This window comes from Amblyraja radiata, chromosome 6 (assembly GCF_010909765.2).
Source record: "Amblyraja radiata isolate CabotCenter1 chromosome 6, sAmbRad1.1.pri, whole genome shotgun sequence".
NCBI lineage: Eukaryota > Metazoa > Chordata > Chondrichthyes > Rajiformes > Rajidae > Amblyraja > Amblyraja radiata.
In genome coordinates this window covers 98,075,774-98,085,014 of record NC_045961.1, presented here as the reverse complement: position 1 = coordinate 98,085,014, position 9,241 = coordinate 98,075,774, and the positions used below count along the sequence as shown (strand labels likewise).

Sequence of the window (9,241 nt, the reverse complement as noted above, 5' to 3'; positions counted from 1 at the left end):
AGAGTTGATGTGATCAAGCTTTTCCCTTTGAGAATAGGGAAGATTCAAACAAGAGGACATGACTTCAGAATTAAGGGACAGAAGTTTAGGGGTAACATGAGGGGGAACTTCTTTACTCAGAGAGTGGTAGCGGTGTGGAATGAGCTTCCAGTGGAAGTGGTGGCGGCAGGTTCGTTGGTATCATTTAAGAATAAATTGGATAGGCATATGGATGAGAAGGGAATGGAGGGTTATGGTAGGAGTGCAGGCAGGTGGGACTAAGGGAAAAAAATTGTTCGGCACGGACTTGTAGGGCCGAGATGGCCTGTTTCCGTGCTGTAATTGTTATATGGTTATATGGTTATTGGTTGTGAGTAGTTGGGGACTGGTGAATATCTTAGTAACTATTTTCTCTTTCCTTGGACAACAAAAATTCATGGGATGCGCACAATAGTTTGGAATAAAAAGAAAATCTGCATTTAAATACCAAAGTGCAAAACTATTTGAAATAATGTAGCAAAATGATAACATTCTCCAGTGGATCGGTAAACAGCTGGAATTAAATTGAAGGTTGACATTTACGAAGAAGCATCACAGGTTCTGACCCCCCCACCATCGAAGGGATTTATCGAAGTCCCTGCCTGAAAAAGCCAGCCGGCATCATCAGAGACCCACACCACCCTGGATACACACTCATTGCACCCCTGCCTGCCATCGGGAAGAAGTTACAGGAGCCTGAAAAGTGTAACGTCCAGGTTCAGGTACAGCTTCTTCCCGACAGCCATTCGGCTATTAAACACAACAACCTGAAATAAGCTCTGAACTACATCGACTATTATGTGTAGGAAGGAACTGCAGATGCTGGTTTAAACCGAAGATAGACACAAAAAGCTGGAGTAACTCAACGGGACAGGCAGCATCTCTGGAGTGAAGGAATAGGTGACATTTCGGATCGAAATCCAACTTCATATATATATATATATATAATCTGTAGATATGTGTTTATGTGAGTATGTGGGGTGGGAGATTGCAACCTTCACGTGGTTCGTCCTGTTTCGACAAATGCAATCAACCCGGCGTGCACAATCAAATAAGATCAAATAGAACAAGTTGTCCTACAACTTTAGGCTGAGAACGCCATACGCAAGAAGAAGAAGATGTGAGTATATATACATGCACTGAACTTTTTTTCCCTTGTTTATTATATTGTTTATGGCGTACTATGTTTTCATACACAGTTGTGTTTCTGCAAGTAAGAATTTTGTTGTTCAATCTGGGACATAGGACAGAAAAACACTCTTGTCTCTTGACTACAGGACTGCCTTTTCTGGGAAATGGATGAATGAAAATCATTTCAAAAGACGTCCCACCCCAAATCATCCCCCCACCCTCCCCAAAAAAATGACATGATGATTTGAACTCAGTTGCGAGGAACTGGAGACATCAGTTTGGATTGCAATGGATGAAAAATGTATGATTAGAGAATCTGTTTTAGATATAGTCGCTTAGCAAGATAGACAAGAAAATAAATTTTACTCTAAATAATCTTTGTTATGCTGGTCATTGTGTTATTTTGCTGGAGATCAAACATTTCCAAATGTTTGTGTAAGCGTTAATGTCTTCATTTTTAATATAACTTCACTATTTGGATAACCTGCTTTTGCTTTGGTTGGGGATCAGCCGGTAAAGTAATCAGAATCTAACAAAATAAATATGATTTAGGAAATATTGCTCCCGATGCTTTCAGCCTCTGGATCGCATTGGAAGCCGACTTAGTTTTGTAATTCTCCTAAATCCAGCAGCAGTCAGTTGAGTATCGAGAGTCTCCGACAGACCAGGATGGTATTTGAAAATTCCTGTGCCAACAATATCAAAATACGCCAAAGAGTGTTAGTTGCCACTGCTGTGTCAGCGAATAAACTGAAGGTCACTCAGGGCCCACGTCCGGGAGCCATCCTGATTGCGGGTGCTGTCTGCACAGTTCTGCCCGTGATCCGATTGAGTTTTCTCCAGGAGCTCCAGCTTCTTCCCACATTCCGAAGGCGTGCAGGTTTGTAGCATAACTGGCTTTGGTAAAGATTGTAAATTGTCCCTATGGTGTAGGAGAATGCTAGTGCGCGGAGATCGCTGGTCGGCACGAGCTCGGTGGGCCGAAGGGCCTGTTTCCACGCCGTATCTCTAAACTAAACTAAACTAAAATAAAATGTATCCTGGAAGCTATTGTGAGTGGAGGGTGCCCATTAACAAAAGCCAGATACGGATGCCCCTCTGAGTGAAAAAGTTCCCGAGGTCCCTCTCTAAAATCTCTCCCCTCTCATAGAAACATAGAAAATAGGTGCAGGAGTAGGCCATTCGACCCTTCGAGCCTGCACCGCCATTCAATATGATCATGGCTGATCATCTAACTCAGTATCCTGTGCCTGCCTTCTCTCCATATCCCCTGATCCCTTTAGCCACAAGGGCCACATCTAACTCCCTCTTAAATATAGCCAATGAACTGGCCTCAACTACCTTCTGTGGCAGAGAATTCCAGAGATTCACCACTCTCTGTGTGAAAAATGCTTTTCTCATCACAGTCCTAAAAGATTTCCCCCTTATCCTTAAACTGTGACCCCTTGTCCTGGACTTCCCCAACATCGGGAACAATCTTCCTGCATCTAGCCTGTCCAACCCCTTAAGAATTTTGTACGTTTCTATCAGATCCCCCCTCAATCTTCTAAATTCTAGCGAGGTGGAGTGGTGGGTGAGAAGACTTTTAACGTAGGTGGGGGAAAGCCCATTGAGGGCTTGTAGACATAGAGGTGTAGGTACCAAGATCCCAGCTCTAACAAAAGGGCTTCGATCTGAAACATGAACACTATTTCTTTTCCAACAGATGCGTATTTGAACCTGCAGAGTATTGCACCATTTTCTGTTCTTAAGTGAACGTCACTCACCCAAGTTCAATTGAAGGGGAAATTACCCAATTGTTTCCTCTCCATTTGACTGCAGCCATATGCAGCGAATAGCTGAAGCATCGGGTTTTAGTAATAGCTGGGCATCTGATGACATGAGCATCAGTCAGATGTGCTCTTGCACTAACTAGGGGGCTTTTAACCCTAGTTCAGGGTAAGTTGCTGAAAATGTACGGCCATTATGTTGCAGTACGGGAACCGGGCTTGTAGGACCTGAATGAACAGGGAAAGCAGTTGTATATCTCCTCAACAAAGCAGACAGAGAGATTGTGAACTTGATGTTGCAAAGGTGGAAGAAAAAGCATGTTTTACGATTCATCCAATTTCCAATCAGCAAAAAAAGAGAAAGGATTGAGATGGGAGAATCTCTCGGTTCCCATTCTCCTGACTCTCAATCTGTAGCATAGAAACATAGAATATAGGTGCAGGAGGAGGCCATTCGGCCCTTCGAGCCAGCATCGCCATTCATTGTGATCATGGCTCGAAGGGCCGAATGGCCTACTCCTGCACCTAATTTCTATGTTTCTATGGCTGATCGTCCCCTATCAATAACCCGTACCTGCCTTCTCCCCATATCCCTTGACTCCACTAGCCCCTAGAGCTCTGTCTAACTCTCTCTTAAATCCATCCAGTGACTTGGCCTCCACTGCCCTCTGTGGCAGGGAATTCCATAAATTCACAACTCTCTGGGTGAAAAAGTTTTTTTCTCACCTCAGTCTTAAATGACCTCCCCTTTATTCTAAGACTGTGGCCCCTGGTTCTGGACTCGCCCAACATTGGGAACATTTTTCCTGCATCTAGCTTGTCCAGTCCTTTTATAACTTTATATGTTTCTATAAGATAGCCCCTCATCCTTCTAAACTCCAGTGAATAGGGTCTCGACCCGAAACTTCGCCTGTTCCTTTTCACCAGAGATACTACCTGACCCGCCGAATTACTTCAGCTTTTTGTGGCTATCGTCAAATTAAACCTTACAATAAATTCCCTTTTTTTTCCAAAATGCTTAATATCTCGAGGATTGAATCTCCATGCTTGCATCAGTTATTTGTCAGTGCCAGAGAAGTTGATTTGCAGAGATTGCCAGTAAAAGACTGTTAAAATTGAAATGAATGATGCCTAGTGTGCTGGAAGGAAAGGCAGATGCTGGTTTAAGCCAAAGATAGACACAAAAAGCTGGAGTAACTCAGAGGGGCAGGCAGCATCTCTGGAGAGAAGGAATGGGTGAAGTTTCAGGTCGAGACCCTTCTTCAGAATGAGAGGTCAGGGGCGGGGGAGACGTAGAGATATGGAAGTGTAAGGTGTGAGAACGAGACATCAAAGGAGGTGGAGATCAAGGAACATGTAGATTAGATCATTGTTAGCTAGGAGAAGTTAACAACAAAGCAAACAGAGATAAAATGTAATCATGGACAGTCAGACTGGTCGGAGAACTGGGAAGGTGGAGGGATGGAGTGAGAGGGAAAGGGAGAGGGAATGACGCCTGATTGTCGCCTGCCAGTGTAATTCACATCAACTTAAACAATTCAATGCATTTTAGTGATGAGCTGTCCTCTTCACTAAGATAACAGTGAGGAGGCATAATTTAGCATCAACCGATGAATATCTGGCCTAAATGTGTTGTTCTGTCCTGGGCCTCCTCCATTGTTATAGTGCGGCTAAACGCAAATTGGAGAAACAGCATCTCGTATTTCACTTGGGTAGCCCACAGCCCAATGGTATGAATATTGATTTCTCTAACTTCAAGTAACCCGTGCACTCCCTCTCCCTCCACCCCTCCCCCACCCAAGTCGCACCAGCTTCTCGTTCCCACCCAACAAACAGCTAACAATGGCCTGTTTCCTTTAAATCATCGTTGCTTTTCTTGCATATCTTTCATTCATTGTTCTATATCTCTCTACATCATCGTCATATCTCTCGTTTCCCTTTCTCATGACTTTCAGTCTGAAGAAGGGTCTCCACCCGAAACGTCACCCATTCCTTCTCTCCAGAGATGCTGCCAGTCCCGCTGAGTTACTCCAGCTTTTTTGTGTCTATATGAAGTTGCTCTATTTCTTCTGAGTAAGCCTCACCACTATCTGGAGAGCAAAGTCTCATTCCACATAGCCACAAAATGCAGGAGTAGCTCAGCTGGTCAGGCAGCACCTCCGGAGGAAATGGATAGGTGATGTTTCGGATCGGGATTCTTCTTCAGATGGATAGTGGGAGGGAGGCGGGGAGGGGGGGTGGGGAGAACTGGAAGAAAGAAAAGACCAGGACAATCTGGGCCAGCAACCGAAGACAGGCATGGTGGTTCCCTGGTAGGCCAATTGTTGACTCAGAATGGTGTGATCCCAAGAGAAAGGGTTTCGGCCTGAAACGTTGCCTATTTCCTTCGCTCCATAGATGCTGCCGCACCCGCTGAGTTTCTGTAGCATTTTTGTCTACCTTCGATTTTCCAGCATCTGCAGTTCCTTCTTGAACAGAAATACTTTCTTATGAATTATGGAACTGGTAAGCAGACTTTTACTGGAGGAAGGGGGGGGAAACCGAGTAGAGGTGGGAGGGGAGTGTTTGTATAAGTCACCCAAAACTCTGGTTCAACATGTTTTATATCTTCTGTCCATGTTAAAGGAGAGAGATTCGCTATCAAATCATAAGTTCTTAAGTTCAAAGTTCTAGAAGCAGTATTAGGCCATTCGGCCCATGAGGTCTACTCCACCATTCAATCAAGACTGATCTGTCTTTCCCTCTCAACCTCATTCTCCTCCCTTGGCAACATAACCCCTGACACACAAGGATATCTTTTTTTATTAATTTGCATTTCTTCCCTCATCATTTTCATTTGAGGTTTTCTTATTGGTCTATTTCAATGCTGACCTCTGGTTACACTTCAGAGGAGTCCAACTTTTGAAAACCTAGTGAACTGGGTACAAGAAACTAAAATGAACAGAAGTGAAATTAACTGACTGTCCGAAGACCATTAATGACCATTGTATCACAAATGACATTCCCTTCACTCCCTTCATTATCAAAGATGCTAAACACTGCAAACCAGGCCCTCCAAGTAGGATTTGGTAGCACCGCCACTCCACCTAGGGTCCGCAAGGGGAGGAGTGGCTCTGCTGTCAGTGACCAAAGGACTGGTGACGGGATCTAGGGAGTAGGCAGGGCTGAAGATGTCTTGGTTGGGTTGCGCCTAGGCCTGGTCAAGCTGGCCATCCGCGAGTCACGGCGCCAGGCGGAAGAGGGCTTTGCCCGAGCCAGATGTTTGTCCTTTTACCGGGGTTGTATAGTAGTTATTAGAATATGTGTAAAATAGTCGTTTGATGATTTTGTAACATGGTGGTGGGTATGTCACCACGGATTTGTTTTTTTTGGGGTTTTGTATCGTGCTGAAATTAAATAAATTATTTTTTGGTCCAAAAATATATATTAATGATATATTAATGATTTGGAAGAGGGAATTAGGAGCAACACTAGCAAGTTTGCAGATGACACAAAGCTGGGTGGCAGTGTGAACTGTGAAGAGGATGTTAGGAGGTTGCAGGGTGACCTGGACAGGTTGAGTGAGTGGGCAGATGCGTGGCAGATGCAGTATAATATAGATAAATGTGAGGTTATCCACTTTGGCGGCAAAAACAAGGGGGCAGATTATTATCTCAACGGGGTTAGGTTAGGTAAGGGGGAGGTGCAGCGAGACCTGGGTGTCCTTGTACACCGGTCACTGAAAGTTGGCGTGCAGGTACAGCAGGCAGTGAAGAAAGCTAATGGAATGTTGGCCTTCATAACAAGAGGATTTCAGTATAGGAGTAAAGAGGTTCTTCTGCAGTTGTATAGGGCTCTGGTGAGACCACATCTGGAGTATTGTGTACAGTTTTGGTCTCCTAATTTGAGGAAGGACATCCTTGTGATTGAGGCAGTGCAGCGTAGGTTCACAAGATTGATCCCTGGGATGGCGGGACTGTCATATGAGGAAAGATTGAAAAGACTAGGCTTGTATTCACTGGAGTTTAGAAGGATGAGGGGGTATCTTGTAGAAACATATAAAATTATAAAAGGACTGGACAAGCTAGATGCAGGAAAAATGTTCCCAATGTTGGGCGAGTCCAGAACCAGGGGCCACAGTCTTAGAATAAAGGGGAGGTCATTTAAGACTGAGGTGAGATAAATCTTTTTCTCCCAGAGAGTTGTGAATTTATGGAATTCCCTGCCACAGAGGGCAGTGGAGGCCAAATCACTGGATGGATTTAAGAGAGAGCTAAATAGAGCTCTAGGGGCTAGTGGAGTCAAGGGATATTGGGAGAAGGCAGGCACAGGTTATTGATTGGGGACAATCAGCCATGATCACAATGAATGGCGGTGCTGGCTCGAAGGGCCGAATGGCCTCCTCCTGCACCTATTTTCCATGTTTCTATGTTTCTAAAAAAAAGTAGGATTTGGTCAGTCAATAGTTTTAGTTAAGAGATACAGCAGGGAAACAGGTCCTTCACGCCACTGAGACTGCAGCCACCAGTGATCCCCACGTACTAACGCTATCCTACACACAAAAGAAACAATTTACATTTAGACCAAGCAAATTAGCTACAAACTTTTATGACTTTGGAGTGTGGGAGGAAACTGACGATCTCAGGGAAAACCCTCGTAGGTCACGGGGAGAACGTACAAACTCCATACAGACAGCACCCGTAGTCGGGATCGTATACGGTTCTCTGGCGCTGTAGGCAGAAACACTACCGCTGCACCACCATGCCGCCCTATTAAATGAAAGGTTCCCAGAAATTGGGGAAAAAGGGAAGACATTAAAATGATAAGTTTTAAATTAATTATATCTTTTTTAATTGTTTTGATTTGGCAAAATAATTCTGATGGTTGAGTCCACACATCAAAGGAAAACATTCAGGATAAATATTTGAGACTAATTTAATACCAATTCGAACTCCTCTATGAATTCAGTTTTTGTACCTTTGGCCCTTATGCATTCCATGGCTCCAAGGTGGTGAATAACCCTTTGCCATTTGGTTTATTATTGGGTTAATAACAGAAGATCATAACCCATTATATATTTTGAATCCCCCCTCCTGCTGAGCCTAACTGTAAAAACCCAGAAGGAACATATTAAGATATGAAATAATGGTCTGTAGCTATTCCAAAACCCAGCGGACTCACTCAGGGGAAACCGTCAAACCCTATGATATGGGTACACATCCACTTTGAAAGGACTGTGAAAGGAAAAGAAATGGGCAGGTTATGTGAATTATACAAGAAGCTCTTCAGAAATATGTCCACAATCTAAAACCGGTCACGGTGGAACAAGGATGTACTGTAAGTGTTATCCCACCATTACTTCTACTCAACATCCAATCCAAAATACTTCAAAAAGGTCATGTTTAGGGTTAGGTTTATTATTGTCATGTGTACATGTGTAAAAAGCTTTGTTTTGCACGCTATCCAAATGGGTCAAATATACTATACATTGAGTGTGAGTTTGAGTTTAGTTTATTGTCACGTGTACCGAGGTACAGTGAAAAGCTTCTGTTGCGTGCTAACCAGTCAGCGGAAAGCCAATACGTGATTACAATCGAGCCATCCACAGTGTACAGATACATGTGAAGGGAATAACGTGAATAAGGTTTAGTGCAATATAGTCAGTAAAGTGCGATCTAAGATAGTCCGAGGGTCACCAAAGAGGTAGATAGTAGTTCACGACTGGAGTACATTTGTCAAACTCTAGTAACATTGGTAGAACAAAGGGGAAGACATACAAAGTAAGTAAGTAAGTTTATTGGCCAAGTATTCGCATACAAGGAATTTGCCTTGGTGCTCCGCCCACAAGTAACAACATGACATACAGTGACAGTTACGAATGACTCAGAAAACACTAAACATTAATAATAAGTTCAAGTTCAAGTGAGTTTATTGTCATGTGTCCCTGTATAACCATATAACCATATAACCATATAACAATTACAGCACGGAAACAGGCCATCTCGACCCTTCTAGTCCGTGCCGAACACGTATTCTCCCCTAGTCCCATATACCTGCGCTCAGACCATAACCCTCCATTCCTTTCCCGTCCATATAACTATCCAATTTATTTTTAAATGATAAAAACGAACCTGCCTCCACCACCTTCCCTGGAAGCTCATTCCACACAGCCACCACTCTCTGAGTAAAGAAGTTCCCCCTCATGTTACCCCTAAACTTCTGTCCCTTAATTCTCAAGTCATGTCCCCTTGTTTGAATCTTCCCTACTCTCAGTGGGAAAAGCTTATCCACGTCAACTCTGTCTATCCCTCTCATCATTTTAAAGACCTCTATCAAGTCCCCCC

General features: G+C 43.7%; 1 long non-coding RNA gene across 1 annotated transcript; it reads right to left on the bottom strand.

The window, feature by feature from the left end:
* Window positions 1-5,214: 5,214 nt before the first annotated feature.
* On the bottom strand, window positions 5,215-8,771 carry LOC116974023. Its single transcript, XR_004412261.1, has 3 exons — window positions 8,762-8,771; window positions 5,828-5,835; window positions 5,215-5,246 (listed from the first exon to the last, which is right to left on the bottom strand). It is a non-coding gene; the product is annotated as an uncharacterized LOC116974023 (long non-coding RNA).
* Between the last annotated feature and the right edge of the window lie 470 nt (window positions 8,772-9,241).